Below are 20,598 nucleotides of genomic sequence, written 5' to 3'. Positions count from 1 at the left end.
TTCACTGACCCCCCACTTTACCAAGCATGACATCCTTCTCCAGGGAATGGTCCCTTCTGACAACATGACCAAAGTAGGTGAGACAAAGGCTAGCCGATCTCACTTCCAAGGAGCATTCCAGCTGCACTTCTTTGTTCCTTCCTCTGGCGGTCCATGGTATACTCACGACTCTGCCAACACCATAATTCAAAGACATCGGTCCTTCCTCATCTTCCTTATTCATTGTCCAGTGTGGTGCCTGGAGGGTCATTCACACTTACTAGTCCCCTCTGGGGCTTCCTCGGGTGACCTGATCATCAGTGGAAAACGCTGCCTGGTCATATTTGGTGCATCAGCAGGGGCCAGTTGGCCAGATGCTCACCTCACTGCTTCCGGAGAAAGCGAGAGTGACAGGGTCTGGCCCAGGGAAACCAAAAGCCCATCTCTCATCTTGCCTAGAAAACGTCACTTCACCTTTTGGAACCTGAGTTTCCTCATCTGTCCAATGGGTCTATTAAGATCCACCTGCCATCATGACCAGGGTGGAGGAAGATAAGGAGTGAAAGCTAGATCTGTCCCCCTCTGAGACTAAAGAAGCTGTGAGAGGCAGGGGCTGTACTGAGGGGCCCACAAAGGAACCTTCCAGACACCGAGATCATACCCTGTGAAGGGCTTGGTCAGAGAGCTCCTCAGCCCTCAAGCAGACATTTGCAGTGTGGTCTGGAGACAATCCAAGAGCAGTGACAACCATGTGTGAAAAGAAGACAGAGATGAGAAAAGAGGTTCACAAACATGATGAGTGCTCAGTCTTCTGGGAAACTAGTCCAGGATCCATGACAAAGTGCCCTCTCCCATCCGGAAAATCCTCCATGTTAATAATTTGGTGTTTCCTCAGAGCTCATTGGATGAACCCAGAAACAAGCTCAGCTCTGAGTAGCTGGAATACAGAATAAACCAAGTGAGTTGCACCTTCTAGAATCCAGCAGCCCGCAAAGCTCCCCAGACAGCTACCTTGAGGCGCTCAGCAAACCCGAGGGAGCCTACCAAGGAGTGGCAGAAAACAAAAAGTCATTTTCAAGCAAAATCTACCTGCTTAGAAGGTCCACTGCCCCAGTTTCCTCACCTTCCTGGAGGAGGAGGGAGAGCCTGCCTCTCAGGGTTGTTGTCATATTGACACTAGAGTGCGTGGGGAAGCACCTGGAACAGACAGACTCACTGGAGTCAGAGGCAACGGGCAACCTCCCCACCACTGCTGCTCCCCAGCTTGGGAGCCAAGGGCTCAAGTCAGGGTGCCGAGCCTCCCGGGAAGGCTGGCGGGCCCTGTCAACAGGCTTGGCAGAGAGCTTAGGCGTTTCCAGGAAAAACGGGAGCCCAGCTTGAGGCCATGGAAAGCTCAGTCCCCAAAGTTGAGTCAGCCTTGACTCATGAGCTAAAAACACGCCTTTTCCAATTACAGCTCTGGGCAGCCATAATTAATACAGGGCTGATGAAAACCATGCTTTTCACTCAACGGAGGAGGGGATGTCAGGTAATTAAGCAGAGCCTCATGTATCGGTAATTTGCCTTTTCTCATGATCCCTGGCCGCCATGTCTGGGCCTTGCCTCCAAGAAAAACTTACACCAACATCAACCAACAAGATGTGTTTGATTTCCAAGGATTACCATTCCGCCTTAAGTATTTTGAGTGCAGAAGACTAAATACACAAAGGCCCTTAATTAGCTTGTTCTAATCCAACAGCTTTAGCCTCTCTGAGTGAATTTGTGTACTTGGGCCATGCAACCCCCAGTTTTGCTGGTGATTCTGCTCAGAACTGATCCTGGGTCTGGGCCTTCTAGGGAGCTGCAAAGAAGCAGAGCCTCATGGTTCTGATCATTCATTCATTCCTGACTGAATCACTAATACCCATCATACTCTGGGCTGGGTAAGGAGCTGAAAACCCAACTTAGAGAAGAGTAAGCTTGAGATGGATGGTAGACATGAGTCTACATGAGTCAGATCATTTCCTCCTACAGACAAGGGCCCAAAGGCCAGGACTTGCCCAAGTCCACCCAGCAAGTTCATGACAGAGCCTGAACAGAAGCTAAATAGCAATGGAGGAGGCCACAGAAGGCTTTGTTGTGTCTTCCTTGTGCCTTGAACTATTCTTGCTGTCATTAGGTGCTGTTGAGTTGATTCTGACTTATTGTGACCCCGTGTAAAAAATGAAACACTGCCCAGCCTTTCAAGCACCATCCTTGCAATCATCACTGTCTCTGAGCCCATCGTCGCAGCCACTGTGTCAATCCATCTCGTTGAGGGTCTTCTCTTTTTTGTTGACCATCTGCTTTACCAAGCATCATGTCCTTCCCCAGGGATCAATCCCTCCTGATGACATGTCCAAAGAGAGCCTTTTATGGGGGCAAGGAGAGCACCTCTAGCTTCCTCGAGCTTGTGGAGACCTCTGTGTCTGCACACCCATAGGGGACTCACTGCCTGGTGGCTACTTGCAGACCAAGGTTTTGCCTCCAACAGGCCCAGTTTGCAGGCTGCTCCTGTGCAAGTTCTCCCTGGTTCCCATGACAAGGCGGCTCTCCCAGGACAGCGATGTTTTTATGTCGATGTTGCAATGCCCAGCCAGATGAAGCAAGAGAGCCATCGGGTGTCTGCCCAACATTTCCAGGGCAACCCAAGGCAGACTGCCAAAAGCGAGACCTCCTAGGGGCTGATGTCCAGCCCCTCTAGCTCCCACTCCTCCTTCTTCAGCATCAAGACCCCCTTTCCCTTTCTTATAATGCCAACAACCTCCACAGAGAAGTGGGAGGGAAAATAGCAGGTTCACGCCAGCTGAGCAGCTCTCAGGCCCAGGCAGCTTGCCAGAATCCAGCACCACCCTCACAGAGGGAGGGTGTGGGCCCGTTTTGCAAAGAAGAACATCAAGGCTCAGGGACGCTAAGAGATTCACCCAAGGTCACTCAAGGAGTAATTGGCAGACCTAGGCCTGTAAGCAACGTTCTCTCTGATAACAACAACAATAATATTAACAGTGGGTACAGAGCTCAATCCTTGATGCCTATTACTTATTTGGTCGTCACAACAACCCTATGAGGGAGGATGTGTGTTCTCCCCATTGTCCAGCCAAGCACACTGAGGTGTAAGGAAGTTAAAATGCCCTAGCCCATGTCACACAGACATTAGGTTCAGGATTCAAACCCAACCCTCTAGCACAAGAGCAATACTGGACCTCTGGGTGACACCATCATGTTCTTTCCACCTACCAACCTAACAAGGTCTTTGGTGTTGAAAGTCCTGAGCCCAAGCTCAGCCCTCCATGCTCAGGAGCAGGTCACTTCTCTCAGAGCTTGAATTTTCAGTCTGCAAGATGGGATCATGACATCTCTTGATAGTAAATGAAGTGATGACCACCAGAGCATGGCAAGGGCTCAGTCAACTTCTGCCCCTTCTTCTCCTTCTCCCCCTCTCATCGCACATGTTCAGAAAGCTCAGTTAGCAACACTTCTGCGCACACCATGAAGGTCAGCGACTTTGAGAAACTAAAACTTTGTGTGGTAAGATTGCAGCCAGGAAAGGCAAGTCCAGGCTCAGTCCCAGGTTGCTGGGTGCCCTGGGCAAGTCCCTTTCCCAGCTGGGCGATGTCTTCATGTGCAACCTGAAGACACTGGAAGGGAAGAATAGCCTGTGTTCCTTCCAATCTTACCACATCTACTTCCAAAAATCAAATAAAAGTATCTTTATGTTCTAACTCGATAGGCCACCCCTCGTCTGTCAGTTCATCACACCATGGTGACTTGTGTGTTACTATAATACTGGAGGCCATGCCACCATGTTTCAAATCCCAGCAGGGTCACCCATGGTGGACAGGTGTCAGCAGAGCTTCCAGACTGAGACAGACTAGGAAGAAAGACCTGGTGACTTACTTCTAAAAAATTGGCCCCTGGAAACCTTATTAGTAGTAAGAGAGCACTGGTTTAGTGCCAGAAGATGAACCCCTTTGGATGGAGAGCACTCAAAATACTACTGGGGAAGAACTGCCTTCTCAAAGTAGAGGTGACCTTAATGATGCAGATGGAGTAGTTTTCAAGACCTTCATTTGCTGCTGTGGCATGCCTCAAAATGAGAAGAAATAGCTGTAAACATCCATTAGTAGTCAGAGCATGGAACGTACGAGGTATGAATCTAGGAAAACAGGAAATTGTCCAAAAATGAAATTAAACACTTGAAGATAGACATCCTAGACATTAGTGAGCTGAAATGGACTGGTGTTGGCCAATATGGTCTACTGTGCCAGGAGTGACAAATTGAAGAGGAACAGCATGGCATTCATTGTCAAAAGGAGCATTTCAAGATCTATCCTAAAATACAACGTTCTTAGTGATAGAATGATATCCAAGGTGTGTATCAGAGTTGTATCCTTTCACCACCCTTGCTCAATCTGTGTGCTGAGTAAATAATCTGAGAACCTCGACGGCATGAAAAAGAACACAGCATCAGGATTGCGGGCAGACTCGTTAATAACCTGCAATATGCAATGACACTACCCCGCTTGCTGAAAGTGAAGATGACTTGAAGCACTTACTGATGAAGATCAAACACTACAGTCTTTAGTATGGATTACATCTCCACATAAAACAAAAGCCCTCACAAATGGACCAATAAGCAACATCATGATAAATGGAGAAGAGATTGAAATTGTTAAAGATTTTTTTTTTTTTTTTTGGATCCACAATCATTGCCCATAGAAGCAGCAGTCAAGAAATCAGACAATGTATTGCACTGGGCAAATCTGTTGCAAAAGACTTCTTTAGAGTGTTGAAAAACAGAGATACTACTTTGAGGATTAAGATGTGCCTGACCAAAGCCATGATGTTTTCAGTCACCTCATAAGCATGGAAAAGCTGGACAATTAAGGCCAAAGAAGAATTGATGCATTTGAATGATGGTGTTGGTGAAGAATACTGACTATACTGTGGACTGCCAGAAGAATGAACAGATCTGTCTTGGAAGAAGTCCAGCCAGAGCACTCCTTAGAAGCGAGGATGGTGCCATTTCACCTCGCTTACTTTGGACATGTTATCAGGAGGTCCCAGTGCCTGGAGGAGGACATCATGCTTGGCAAAGTAGAAGGTCAGAGAGGGAAAGAAGACCCTCCGGAGCTGGACTGACACAGCGGCTGCGACCATGGGTTCAAACACAGCAATGCCTGTGAGGATAGTGCAGGACCAAGCAGTGTTTTGTTCTGTTGTAGAAGGAATTGCTACAAGTCAGGCTCAGTTCAATGGCACCTGACAACAGTAACAACCACAACAAGAACTGAATAGGCCAGATATAAAAATGCCTCCCATTCCCGCTTCCACAAAACACAACAGAAAATCTTTCATTGAGCGCCTATTATACACCTGGGAGTCCCTGCAGAGTGCAACCAGTTAAGTGTGCAACTACCAGCAGAAAGATTGGTGGTCAAAGTGGGTGATTCCAGGTACAAGATGAAATGAGTACAGAAGTTGTGGACACAGAACACCAAAAAGAAAGACCTACCTAGAGATGCCTCTAGAGAAGGCCTGGTGAACTGCTTCTAAAAGGTCACAGCATCAAAAACCCTATAGAGTCACTCGACTCCGCACACACAGGGTGGTCGTGAGTCAGAATCGACTTAACGGCAACCAACAACAGTAATTATATGCCTGACTCACAAGAAACATGCTTTTGTTGAATGGACAAACTCATTCATTCATCTCATTGATGCAGGCATGCTCTCGTGGAAAGCGAATTTATGAATGAATGAATGAATGGCATATACCTGCAGCTGAGTGTTCCCTCCACAGTGCTCTCTCCATCCAGGGCACCACCTCTGGCCTGAAATAAACTAGCCTTGTGCCCTCGGGGCAACCCTGAACCTCAGTGGTCTTCTCTAGACAAGAGGCCATGATGCCTGTTTGAGCCAAGTGGTTCTGAGAGGAAGCAGGGCTGAGGATGGAGAAGGTGTGGGCACGTCATTAGGGAGCGGGCAGCCAGACAGTGGAGCACTGTGAATCCCCGGCTAAGTGGTCTGACCCCATCTTGTCAGTGAAGAGAACCAGGGTTTTGACAGGAACAGCAACAGTGGTGAGCAGCTCTACAACGATTCATTTCACAGGGATTTGAACAAAAGTTTTGACCCAAGGAGAGGTCTGGGGAGGCAAGATGAAAGCAAATGCAGGGGCCCCAGGAAAGGCAAAGAAAGAAGACCGGAACACTACCACCAGAGCAGTGGCTATTGAGCCAGTTCCGACGGGAGGTAATCCCACGTGCTCAGAGTGGAACTGCTCCAGAGGTATGCAACCCGTGGCCTTTGGGAAGCTGACTGCCAAGCCCTTCTTCTGAGGCACCTCAGGTTGGGTGCAAACTGCCAAACGTTCAGTTAGCAGCGGAGTGCTTAACCCTTTGTCCCACCAGGGACTCCATAGGAAGAAAGGAAAGATGGATATGGGATTGGACGAGATGGGGCAGCAGCAGGGAGGAAGGTCTAAGTTAGGGCCCCAGGTGACCTGCAGATGGGGCCTCAGCTCATGGCTGGGAGGGCAGATGCTGAGCCCAAGCTGGGGCATGCAAGCTGCAGGGGGGAGCCTCAGGCACCAGTTCTCACAAGTGGAAATGTGGGACAATGGCCCCAGATAGAGATCAAGGCCGGGGAGCGGGGTGCACCCCGCATTGTAGCAGGAAGTCCCCATCATCAGCTGCCTTGGAGCATGGGTTGAAATGACTGAGGGCTGGAGAGGGCAGGGATAGAGCCTACAGGGGACCTCCCCTGGGCCACACTCACCCCAGACCGGGACCCAGCCAGCCCTTTGACTAACAGCTAATAAACCTTATCTAACAACAGAAAATGTTTTGTGTTTTCAGTCTACTCTTTTGACCCCGTGGGGCCCTCCTGGTTCGATTCCTTTCCCTTGGATCAGGGACTATCCTGCTTGGCAACGCAGAGGTTTCAGTCCAGGTGGTTCTTTGCTGGGGGATCAGGAGGGTACAGTCCTACAGCTCGTGGGGTGTTAAGCTGCATCTCTGACCTTCCACCCACCCATTAGATACCATTAACAACATCCCCCCTCCCCAATTATGACAACCAAGAAGCTCTCTAGACGTTGTCAAATGTCTCTTAGAGGACAAATCATCCTTGTATCCTGTTTGAAAATGATCTGTTTTTAGAGACAGATTCAAATTCAGACCCTCAAGTCTCTTACCTCACAATTCATAACGCAGCAATAAGACAGCAAGGGCTTTGCAGACCAACAAGCCCAGGGCAAAAGGATGAAGCTGCCCCAGGGTGCCCAGCCACAGGGCCTCTGGCTAGTCCCTGTACCCTCCTGAACCCTCAGGGTCCTCCTCTGTGACATGGGAAGAGGAGTGGGGAGCCCACACCACAGATAGTCAAGGATGGTCACAGAGAGACAAGGCCCTTCCCCAGGGAGGGGTCTGGGCCATTGAGCCACATTCTTCTGGCCACAGTCCCAGTGACTCAGCTGCCAGGGATGCTACTGCAAACAATGGAGGGTGGATACGGTGATGCCAGAGAGGGAACAGGGCGGAAGGCCCAGGGAGGGTGTGAGCCCTGCAACAGCCTCACGGAGAAGATGACACCTCCCAGGAATCTTCGTCCTGACCAGTGACCACTGCATCTCATGTAATAGGAGGACGCAGAGAACATAGTATTTCCAGGTCTGGATTTATGTGCTGGGAATCAAGGTGGCCTGAGGACCAGTGACTGTCCACATTAATCATGGTCAGTGACTGCTCAGCCCCAGACCCTCACCGCCCAACTTGGGAAAGCCTCCTTATCATCCAAGAGAAGGTAGTCTTCAGGTGGGTGGGAACAGGTGTTGACAGGAAGGAGCTGGCTGGCTGGAGTCACAGGGTTGCAGGATTGGGCGGCACCTGAGACACAGTCCGTTTGCTATAAACAAAAGCCAGGCCCCAAGAGGGAGAGTGGGCATGGCAACATGGCAAGTCTCGTTGTTGTCCCCCTCCTCAGATGAGGAAAGGGAGAGACAGAGGGGAAAACTCATTTCCCGAGAGCTCAGCTAGGACGGAGTGCGCATGAGCGTGAAAACCACCTCTTCTCACTTGGTCACCCGCCACCATCAGGCCGCTTCTGACGCGCAGCGACAGTGTGTGTGGAGAACTAGGCCACAGAGCTCTCTTGCCTGTAATCTTCAGGAAAGCAGGTCACCAGGCCTTTCTTCCATGGCACCACTGGGTGAGTACAAATAGTCAATCTTCCGCTTAGCGTGTCCTTAGTTGCTGCCCAAGCATGGCGACCTCGTCTGTGCAGAGCAGAGCTGCCCCTTGGGGTTTTCAGGGCTGTGACCTGTCAGGAACAGATCAAAGTCCTGTCTTCTGAGGCGTCTCTGGATGGATTTGAACCATCAGCCTAGAAGCCAAGGACTTAGTCATTGCACTTTCCAGGGATCCCTTTAGGTAGTAAAAAAACCCACTGCCATTGCATCAATTCCAACTCATAGTGAACCCCCATAGGGTTTCCCAGGCTGAGAATCTTTATGAAAGTAAGCTTGTCCCATCTTCCTCTCATGGAGCAGTGGGTGGGTTTGAACAACTGACTTTCTGGTTAGCAGTCAATGCCTCACCCACTAGTAGTTGAGGGCAAAACATTTTGCCACCAGGGACCTCGTGGCTGGTACCACTCCCAGGGCCTGTTTCTCTGCCAGCTTCCATAGAGAGGCCCGGTTGGGGCCATCTCCATGAGTGCATGCAGAGCCCTGGGTCAAAGACTTTCCAACTGAAAGACCAACCATGTAATTCCTCTTGGCGTTGAGACCAGCTTCCATTGTGTGAGGCACGTGGGAAAGAGGCCATGTGGTAGCATGGCCAATGGGTCCAGCCAAGCCGAGAGACACACTGGAGTCATTAAAAATCATTAGGATACTTGGGCTCTGAGGTCAGATACAAGCAGGCTGAACAAAGTGTGAAGGGACTAGCTCCGCCTTTTTGCACAGCTGCTTCAGCTCATTCAAGTCAAGCGCCCAGCCAGCCAAGCTCCAGGGACCTGCCGCTGGATTCTGGGCTCTCTTTTCCACCCAAGAGCCACTGGAGCTCTCTGCCCTGCTCTGCCCCCAAGCGCCACCTTTGAGGTCACTGGGAAGATTTGCTTAGTTGCCAGGGTTCTGTCTACAGAAGGATGGGAGAAAGGTCTAACCAAAGACAAGGGTCACTTTCCTCTGAGAAGTCCCTGTGCCTGTGGTCCACTTCCATCACAGTCAGATGTGCATGGAGGGAGAGGATTTTCATGGAAAATTCCCTGTATTATATTAGCCCATCTGTCTGTCTGTCACCACCTCAAGGCCATCGGTGACTGAAGGGCAGGGACCATATCTGAGTAATAATTGCTGCTCCCATTCACACCCTGAGCCAGACATTTACCAAGTATTATCTTCAATATTTGCAAGCAACCCTGCAAGGAAAATATTATCATCCTGATTATACAAATGGGAACACTGAGGCCTACAGGGTTTAAATGACCTGCCTGAGGTCATGGCAGAAAATTGCAAGGACCAACTGGGCCTGAGGGGCCCGTCTTCCACCACCTCAGGCCTCCTTTGTTCTTCTCAGCACCCATAGGAATAGCGCCAGACCCCACACATGGTAGGTGTTGGCTGTTTGTTTGCAGAATAAAGGAACATGTGAGGGAGGGACGAGTACAGGGGACTTGAACACTTCAGTGGCTTTTCTTAGACCTTCCAGAGATGGATGCATCCACCAGGCTGGGCGATAAAACACATACTATTGATTAAATAGTCTCCTGGATTTTTGAACTCAAGGAAAACCATCTCTAAACAATTTTGTGACTTTTGAATCACTCTTACCACAATGAAAGCATTTTAATTCAAGTTTCTTCCTAAGCCAACTCTGCTTTCTTAGGAGATGGAAACCGAACATCTGCCGAGCACCTACCACGTGGCCACACCACTCTTGGGGTACACCAGCACACTTATCTCAGCAACCAAACCAGTGAACCAGCTGACTCCCAGCGACCTCGCGGGTGCAGGACACAACCTGGCTCTGCAAGGTTTCCAAGGCGGCGACCTTCAGAACCACATTGCCGGGTCCTCCAAGACACCTCAAAGAGGGTTCGAACTGCCATCCTTTCAGTTAGTAGTTGCATGCTTAACCACAGCCCTGAAATGGGCAGAATTGCCAGTTTCCAGAGGAGGAAGCTGTGGGTGACTTGTGTGAGGGCACTCAGGGAAGTGAAGCCAAGAAGTTCAAAGGCCAGGACTGTGCGTGTCCACACCTGACCCGAACACCACCCCAAACACCTGTTAGCACCAGACAAGCTTTTTCTCTTGAACTTGACAATCTGCAAGCGGGCCTCTCTCCAGAACTAACCCTTATCCAACAGGCCTTTCAAATACGTGCTGCAGACAGCAGAGAAACAAAGGGGGCAAGAATGAATGATTGAAGAGAATGAAACCAAAAGTCTAGAGAGAAGTGGTTTGGTTTTGAACATTTACACACATTTTTGTGTCATTTCAAAAAGCAAAATCCCCTCTTGTGGGCTAAGTACTGCCTCTGTTTTGAGCAGTGCGTGGGAGGTAGGAAGGAGACCCCAAGCTTTCAGTATTCAGGGCACTGCGTCCAACCCCACCTCACTCCACACATGGGTTTCACAAAAACCAGTACAGGAAGGGACTTTCCTACCAGCCAATTCAGGACATTCTGGGGTGAGGCCTCAGCTCCATGGGGTCCCCCTTTCTCTCTCTCTCTCTCTCTCTCTGGGATCTGTGCACACACGCACAATCGCCCTCCCACCCTCGGCCCCCAGCCCAGGCAACCCCCTCCTCCCTTCTCCCTCTGCCACAGGACCTGCAAAGACAGGCAGGGAGCCGGCCGCTCCAGCCCGACAGGGAGTCCTTGGCACCAGGCCATCAAACAACTGCAGGAACCGGGCTGCTCCCTGTGTGCGTGCAGCTCCAGGACTGGGCAGACAAGCCCCTGTGTCTGCCCACCTTCCCACCCTGGCTGCCAGGAGCCAGCCGTCTTGAAGATGCTGAATGGGCCATTTGTTGAGAGATCAAAGGGCCACCTGCGGGAAGCGCCCCGCCGCCTGGAGCAGGCCCAGGCCATGTCCTGCCCAGAGCCTGGGCCTTTCCAACAGCCCACCTGGGCAGGGCGTCTCTCTCTGCCCCACCTCCTACCCCACTTCCCTTTCCAACAGCTCCTGAGCGCCTTCCTCTCAGGCCTCCATGCTTCTGTGACGTCCGTTCCCTCAACTAGCAGGGCTTTCCTTGCCTTCTGCAGCCACATAAGGTAAGCAGAGCCACAGGCAGAAATTCTGCCCTGCTCCCTCAGGCTGGCCTGGGTGCCCAGAGGCCCCAGGGGCCCCTCTACCAGAGTACAGACAGAGTTCTGAGCCCAGCTGCTGGGTGTGCTGGGGCGAGGTCCCCAGACACGGTGTGTGTGGGGGTGCTCGTCCAGCTCAGCCGCCCCTAGGGTACGGTCCCTAGGGCACGGGACACTGCCACCAGCCCCTCCACCAGGCCCTCCTCGAGAGTCGCTTAGGAAAGGGCGAGTTAACGTCCGAGCGACAGGCCCTGCAACGCCCTGCTCCTCTGCTGGCCTCTCTTCCCGGGACCAACGCTCACACATCGGACAGCTTCCACCCCCACCTCCCCAGCCAGTCCTCCACCAGCAGCAGCTTTCCAAAACGCCCCTCCAGTCGGGTCACACACACACACACACACATATGCACGCACACGCGCACACAGATACATGCACACACACACAGAGACACTCACACACAGACACACTGGCCTACACACAGTCACACACACTACACACACAGACATTCACAGATACACAAAGATACGCATAGCAACACACACTCACACACAGACACATGCAAACACACACTGACAGAAATACACGGACACACACTCACACACACAGAGATGCACACACAGATGTATACATATGGACACGGAGACATACACAGAGACACACACTTACACACACATTCACATACACAGACACACACAGATACACCAGGACATATTCACATACATGCAGAGACACATATTCACACGCACACAAACACAAATACACAGCAATACACACTCACACACAGACACACATCTTCACACAGAGACATATGCACACACACAGAAATGAGCGCACAGATGCACACATAGACATACAGTGACACACTCACACACAGACACACACACTCTCATACACAAAGATGCACACAGAGACACATATACGCAGATGTACACAGATACATATTTAGACATTCACACACACACACTCGCACAAAAACACATTTGCACCCACACAGCTATACATATACATTTACACATAGAGAAGCAGTCACACATAGATGCACACACAGATACACACACCAACACACTCACACACGGACACAAACATAGAGATACACCCACCCACAGGAACACATGCTCACACACAGATGCACACACAGATACATACTGGCACAAAGTCATACAGAGACTCATGCACACACAGAAACACACAGATTCACACAGCAGCACACATTCACACACAGCGACAGACACTCATACACAGACACATAGACACAGACATATACTTGCACACCCACAGAAAACACTTGCACACAGGTACACGTTCACACCTGTGCACACACTTGCACATAGACACACACTCATGTACTCACACTCATGCACACACTCACACACGCACCCCTATAGCAAGCAGATGCTGGCCTCAGTGCCTGGGCACACTCTGACTCCACCCGTAAGCACTCCATCCAATTGTCCAGAGCCCGTCCTGGGCACCCCAGCATCTCTCCTTTCTTGGAGTTTCCTAGAAAAAAAAAAAGAAAAAAAAAAACTCACTGCCGTGGAGTCTGATCCGACTCTTAGCAATTCCTCCTTGGGTTTCCGAGGTGGTATCACTACGGAAGTGGATTGCCCAACCTTCCTTCCAAGGAGTGGCTGGTGGGTTTGAACCGCCAGCCTTCTGGTTAGCAGTCAAGTGCCTTAGGCACTCATCACCAGAGCTCCTGCAAGTGTCCTACGTGACCGTTTTTCCCTCTCACTTCATCTCGGAATCCATCCACACGTTCTTGGCACCACTGGCACAGGTGGCCCTGACAGTGCCATGCCGAGCCTCACTTTTCATGCCATCAAGGGCCCCCAGGGGAGGCTTCGGCCAGGTTGGGGAGCAGGCACTGTGTGCAGGCCGCCCCCTGCCCTGCCCTCCAGCCCACCTCACGCTCTGTGCACAGTCTTCACTCACACCCGCACGGCCTCTCTCAGGCCCTCCCCACCACTCTCCCTCCTGCCGCAGGCCCTTTGCACACGCCCCTCTGTTCTTGGGGGGCTGCTACCCCACCTCTGCCCCCTTCCTTTCCAATCTCAGCTCAGGCAGGACTCCTCAAGCTCTGGCCTGGGCGGCCCTGCCCAGTGCTGTGTGGCTTTGCCTGTCTGATGCCCAGCACTGGGCACATAGAGGCAGGGGCCACACAGGTCGGGGGGCATGTCCCACATCTCCTCCAGACATCTCTGCGGAGGCCCCTCACTTTGCTGTGCCTGATCACCTCCATGTTTGTCTCCTTAGCCTGGGAGCTCCTGGGAGCAGAGGGCATGGCCTGCCCACCGCCTTGCTGGCCACAGCATGAAACACAACCCACTGGAGGCGCCCACTGGGCTTGAGTTTTGAACCAACCCTCCCACTCGGGTTGTTTCCATCTCTGCTACTGTGACTAGTGCTGCGATGAACATGGTGTGCATGTTTCTGTTCTGCCCTGGCTCTCACTTCTTTGAGAGCGTATACGTATTTTTGTGTGTCCTTGAAGCAACACACGCAGTGTGTAACTCTTGGTAGAGGCTCACAGATAGCAGCCTCAACATGTCACACTGGATTTGGCAAAGTTCTTATCACGATAGTGGCATTGGAGGCCTTTGCTGCCCCTTTGCTGTTACGTGGTGAGTTGTGACCCCATGCGTGTGGAGCAAGGCGGCACCCAGTCCTGTGCCACCCAATGACCGGCTGCGGACTGGCCAGGAATTGTTCCTCAGAGGCAGTAACATCTGTTGTTGTTGTTGGGGGGCATGGAGTCGGCTCTGACTCACAGCGACCCCGCGTACAGCAGAACGGAGCACTGCCCGCCCTGCGTCAGCCTTCCCTGTTGCTATGCAGTCACTGTGTTGATCCACCTCTTCCTCTTTCTGCTGACCCCCTCCTTTACCAAGCATGGTCCCTCCTGACAACATGTCCAACACATGTGAGATGAAGTGTCACCGCCCCTGCTTCCAAGGAGCATACTGGCTGTCCTTCTTCTGCGACAGACTTGCTCATTTCTCCGGCCATTCATATGCAATATTCCTCGCCAACACCGTAACTCCAAGGCACTGATTTGAGTGGGGTTTTCAAGTATGGGTAGGAGTTTGTGTCACCGTGAGGGAGGGTCCCGTTGGCTGGGTTTCAGGTGGAGAGAACCAGGCTTTCCTCCTATTCCACAGAAAACCGTTCAGCGTCGTCGCTGTCCACAAGCCTCCGCTGACAGAGGAGCCGCGGCTGCACGTGGGGTGCGTGAGGCAGGAACTGAACATGGGTCTCCCTCACAGAAGTGGACAGTTCTACCCTGAGCCACCATGCCCCCACCGGCGGACATGGCCATCTGAGTCTCAGGTGAAGAGCTGGGGGTCCAGCAATGTGCCCAAGTCCACAAGGTGGCCTGTGGCACCAGCACTGTGTGCCACTCGGTGTCCTCGTCCCTTGGTCCCCATCTCACAGGCCGTTTGACTGAGGTCACATGCCTGGCCCAGCAGGCAGCAGCTGATGCAGGACACCTCTGGGGTAGGAACACGTGACTTCACCCTGCAGCGTTTCCAGCTGAAGGCGGCGGGTACGTGTCAGTTCCCCACTCTTGATCCTGTCCACACAGATCCTCAAGGCCCCAGCAGCCCTCCAGCATCCTGAGCCCAGCCCCGCTGGCGGGGGCTTGCAGAGGCAGGGGGACGCTGCCTGGTCTGTCTGCCCAGTTCCCACTCCGGGAGGGGCCTGGAGCCACTTGCCCACTCCCTATGCAGCCCCAGCCTGTAGGGTCAGCCTCTCAGAGACCTGCCTACAGCCTGAGGAGGAACTGGGGAACTCAAGCTGGCCCCACACTGCGCCTCAACCTCCTCCAGGCCCTGGGCTCAGGTGTGGGAGGTTGGGCCAGCCCCTCAGCCCTGAGCCTCAGTTTCTACCCCCATGAAAGGGACAAAGCACTGGCCTGGCCTGGAGATTGAGAGGACAAGAGCCACACCCGAGGCCCCACCAGCAGCAAAAACCACGGGAGGGGGGTGGGAGGAGTCATCTCTAACAGAGCCCCGCCTGGAGACTCTGGAGCCAGATCCCAGCCGTCCTGGGATCACTGGCGTGCAGGCCCCCGAGCGTGCCTAACACCAGCAACCAAGCCAGCTGCCGTCCGGGGGCCTCTGGCCGTCCGGACTTCCCACATGTCAGAGGACTGTGCTCCGTGGAGCCTTCAGGGCCTGAGTTTTCAGCAGTAGATTGCCAGTCTCTCTTATGAGGTGCCTCGAGATGGACTTGACCTCCAACTCTTGCTTGGCAGTGAGAGTGTTAAGGGTTTGCCCTACCCAGTGGCTCCCCAACACCAGAGAAGGGACTCCCTCAGGGCCAGGCCAGGCCTCAGGCCTCTCAGGCCCAGGTCCTCCTCACTCCTCTCCTGCTTTGTTTCCAGTTTTCAGTCCGGATTGTGCCTCCAGCATGAACCTGGGGCCTCTCCCCCCATCTTCCTTCCTGTATCCCTGCAGCTGCCATGGTACCCTACCCGCTTTAACGCTTCACTAGACCCAGACAGCAGCCCCGCTTGGCTGCCCCCCTCCAGCCTTTCCCGAGTGCTAGCTATCCTGCCACATTAAACCCAAAACCCAAACCCATTCCTGTAGCGTCCATTCCGACTCACAGTGGCCCCGTTCGTCCCTGAGCAGAGCTGTGCTCCGTAGGATTTTCTGGGCGGTGGTCACCTTTCTGCCAAGGCACCACTGGAGCATTCAAACCACTGGCCTCTAGGTTTGCACCACCAGGGACTCGAAGCACATCTCTGGCCTCATCACCCCCTGCTCTTGCCGGGTGGATGCTGACCATCTGTGGAATCAAACACTCTCCACCAGGAAGGAATAGAGGCCACCCTTCTCCACTCACCCACCCTTCCCCACCCACCTCCTACTTCGCAACCTCCAGCCCTCCTCTTTCCATCCCACGGACCTGGGCCTGCTGCCACCACCCATTCTTGCCAGTCCAAACTCAACTCACCCCTCAAGGTCTTGTCAAAGGGCAAGCCCTTTATCAAACTTGGCCCAGTTGCTTCACAGAGCCCCATTCCTGATGAACCAAACTGGACTTATCCATGTGCCCGTCTGGCCCGCTCTCCGGCTCCTCCTCTGGGCCCAGGAAACACACCTGTAAGACAAACAAGCCCTGTGGCTTCCAGTTGATTCCATGGGGTGGGGGGTGTGAGGGGGACTGCTAGCTGGAGATCAGAGGGAAGGGGGCCTGAAGTGCGGGAATGACCTTCCGACTCCCTCGCTGAGGGCATCCCCCAAAACTCCTCAGCCCTGGTCAGGAGGCCCTCCCGACTCCGCCTGGGTCTCCTCCCCTTCCCCCTTAGGCCTAGCATGGCAGCCAGCCCTGCGCCCTGAGGCCTGCCCTGCACTATAGCTCAGGTTGCTCTTCTCCCCACTCATGCTTTGGCACATGGCGCATGGCACATGTGTTAGATTCTCTGCCAATGACTCAGTTGGAGGGAGACTTGTTTCCTGCCTGGGCCACAGCCTTGGTCGTTGTAAGTTGCCGTTGAGCCGATTCTGACTTGCGGAGATCATGGGTGCTGAGGAAAGCTGCTCCATTGGGTTTTTAAAGGTGTGACCTTTCAAAAGCAGGTCATCACGCTGGTCTTTCAAAGTGCCTCTGGGTGGGTTCAAACCCACCTGTCAAGTGCTTAATGGTTTGTGCCACCTGGGCACCCCAGATCCATACACTTCTTGCAGCAAAATAGCCCTGAGCAAATGCCGTGTCAAAGGGGCCCTTCCAAATGCCTTGTTGCCCTGCAGATAGATAACACTATTTCTCCAGCAGACCCCTGGGGCAGAGTGATCTCTGAAGAAATATTTGTCCAGGCACCTGTAAGGGGTTGGATGGTGGCCCCAGAAAGATATGTCCATGCCCAACCCATAGGCATGGGACCATATTTGGAGATAGGTCTTTGCAGAGGTGATCAATTGCGGATCTTGACATGAGACCATGCTGGATCGCAGTGGCCAATGGCCAGTGTCCTTACAGGAGATAGAAGGGGAGAAGGCAAAGGCAGAGGGGAAAGCCATGTGATGACAGAGGCAGAGATTGGGGTGATGCCGCCACAAGCCAAGGAACACCTGGAGCTCCCCACCCCAGAGAGGTAAGGGAGGATGCTCTCTAGAACCCTCCGAGGGGATCTCCCTGTCAATGCTTTGGTTTCTATCTTCTGGCCTTCACAAGTGTGATGTTTCAAGCTACCCAGTGTGTGGTTGCTTATTAGGACAACCCTAGGAAACTGATAGTTGTTCTTGCTGTTAGTTGCCATGCAGTCAGCTCTGACTCATAGAGACCCTGTGTACAACAGAATGAAACACTGCCCGGTCCTGCACCAGCCTCATGATCCTTGCTATACCTGGGCCCAACGTTGCAGCCACCATGTCAATCCATTGTTGAGGGTCTTCTGCTCTTACACTGACCTACTTTACCAAGCATGATGTCCTTCTCCAGGGAATGGTCCCTTCTCACAACATGACCAGAGAACATGAGACGAAGTCTGGCCATTCTCTAAGGAACATTCCAGCTGCACTTCTTCCAGGATAGATTGGTTTGTTCTTCTGTCAGTCCATGGTATTTTCAGGATTCTTGAGCAACACCACAATTCAAAGGCATCAACACTTCTTTGGTCTTCCTTATTCATTGTCCAGATATCACATGCATATGAGGAAACTGATAGACTGCCAGTAGTGTCTGGGGATGGGCTCACCTTCTGGGGAAATGGGAAACCCCCTTTCCTGGGAGCCAGCAAGGCAAGGCTGGGTAGACACTACTTGGGACATCAGCACCCTCACAGCAGCAAGGAAGTGTCAACGTTCCCAGTCCAACTCCTGCTCTGAATGGTAATTCCTAAAGACCACAGCAGTCTACAACAGATCCTGAGGTGGGCAGGAGCTGGAGGGGAGAGCCCAAGGGGGAAGGTCTACAGCCCAAGGAGGGTAACAGTGCCGTCAGATGGCCTCCGAGTCACCGTGAACCCATATGCATCAGAGCAGAACTGTGCTCCACAAGGTTTTCAATGACAGGTCCCTCAGAAGTAGATCATTAGACCTTTCTTCCAAGGACACTCTGGGGGGACTCGAACTCCCAACTTTTTGGTTAGCAACTGAATTTTTTGTTTAGCAGCTGATTTTTTTTCATTTGCATCACCCGGAAACTGAAAGAGTAGGAGCTTAGAGGTTAACACACCCCTGAGGCATCCCCAGACTCCCATGGGAGAACGAGAAATGTACAACAGACGAAAAGTTGCCCAGTTCTCCGCCATCTTCACCATTGTTGGCATGCAGAGTCCCCTGTTGGGGCCACTGTGTTCTGGAGCCTTCCAACCTAGGGGCTCATCTTCCAGCCTCCGTTGGACAATGCTCCCTGTGATCCATAGGGTTTTCCACGGCTCATTTCCAGAAGTCTGCCCCAGGCCTTTCTTCCTCCTCTGTCTTAGCCTGGACGCTCCACTGGAACCTGTCCACCATGGGTGACCCTCCTGGTATTTGTAATAGTGGTGGCATAGTCTCTAGCCTCACAGCTACATACAAGCCTCCACAGTTGGACAGACTGATGGGCAGCCAGATCATCTAAGGGGCCACCCTGGGCTCCACCAACTCTAGACTCTGCAGGGGGCTGCCTGGTAATGCATGTTTTTCAAAGCACCCAGGTGACTCTGATGAGCATCAGGTTCTGGTGACTCCATGACTTGAAATCCCTCCCATCTCCCAACACACAACTCTACATTCTAACGACAAACAGGTCCTGAAAGGATTCCCGGGTCCTTCCACTGTGGTTCTTAGAACAGCCCAGAAGGAAGTTGGCAGGGGGGGGTTATCACCACCCCACTCCTTCCTCCTTGGTTTCCCCAACCCATGGTCCTCCACAGGTGCTGGCCCCAAACTCTGGCTTCGTGAAGATCATAAGTTTCCCCACTTCAGATTCCTAAGAGGCCATGATCCCACTGCAGCTCCCAACCCATCTCCTGCAGAAATTCCATGGAAGTTTCCCAAAGCAGTAAGTGCGTGTTTAAATTAATACCAGTATTTATTGGGCTTTAACAAGAATCCACACCAATGTGTATCTCTGGGCTTCATCTGCATGTCCCTCATAGAGTTATTAAAACGCCCAAATATAATTTTAATAATCAGTGGGATTTTAATTAACACACAATAATGATCCTGTTCAATTGGACTCCTCGAGTTCAGAAAGCAATTACTCACTCACGACACTTCATTTGAAGTGTTACCACAGATTCACATCTCCTGAAGGCACACGAAGTTAGCTCATAGTGCTTCATGTTGGAACTTATAAACCAAGTTCACTTCAGACCAAGGCCGGAGTCCAGCTTGCATGGGAGGAGGAAAGAAACGGGAAGAGCAGGGAGCCAGCTGGGTGGCCGAGACGAAGGAAAACCGGTGTGGTCTGAGGAGGGAGCCCCACCCTGCTCTTAGCAGCCCCTCAGCCCAGTCCAAGCACTGTGCCCCATGGTCCCCAGGGTGCAATCCTTCCAGGGGTGGAATGCCCCTCACCCCGTAAAGAAAGGGGCCAGTATAGCCCAGGAAAACCCTTCTCCTCTCAAACCTCTATTTTCTCAGTTACAAGATGGACCTTTCTCCATTGTTGCCATGACCCCTGGAGCAGCCAACTGAGTGCCTGCTGGGCAAGTGCAGCCCAGACATGAGAGGTGCACAGAACCAAACAAAATGCTCTGGGACCTGGATTCCCAAGTGTTCCTCTGACAGGAATATACCATCAATGGGATGGCTTTAACAAATAGTTTATTCTCTTACAGTTTGGAGGCTTTAAGTCAGAGTTCAAAGTGCCAGGCTCTAGGGGCTGGGTGAAGCCCTTCAACCTTGGGCTTCAGCTCTGCCTTGTGGTCCCAGTCCATTGAAGCTAGAGGCTTTTCTTCACTCAGACAGCTGCTGGCTGCTTAGACTGACAAATCCAGGGTTGACAAGTAAAAAGACAGTCCCGATGTTACATGGCAGGCCACCAACTCAAGTCTGTTGAAAGTCCCAAGGTCGGCAGAGCATGGCAGGCTGCTGAACAATGACTCAGCTGCATGCAAGGTTCAAGCATGCCATAAGCTAGAGACCTCCCCTAGGCTTCTCCTTACGTAAAGGAAGTAGACCACATCCCTAAGGCAGCTACTCAGCTGCTCATAGTAGCTCCCACCATGGAGTTGATGACCAGCCTCATCATGGGGAATACTACATCCAGCTGCCCAGCCACTCAACCAGGCCCAGCCAAGTTGGCACACAACCTTAACTACCACATCAAGGATGCTGGTCAACACCCCAGGCATG

Source organism: Orycteropus afer, unplaced genomic scaffold (assembly GCF_000298275.1).
Source record: "Orycteropus afer afer isolate SDZICR_OR568_19922 unplaced genomic scaffold, OryAfe1.0 scaffold00128, whole genome shotgun sequence".
NCBI lineage: Eukaryota > Metazoa > Chordata > Mammalia > Tubulidentata > Orycteropodidae > Orycteropus > Orycteropus afer.
This window is presented reverse-complemented; position numbering follows the sequence as displayed.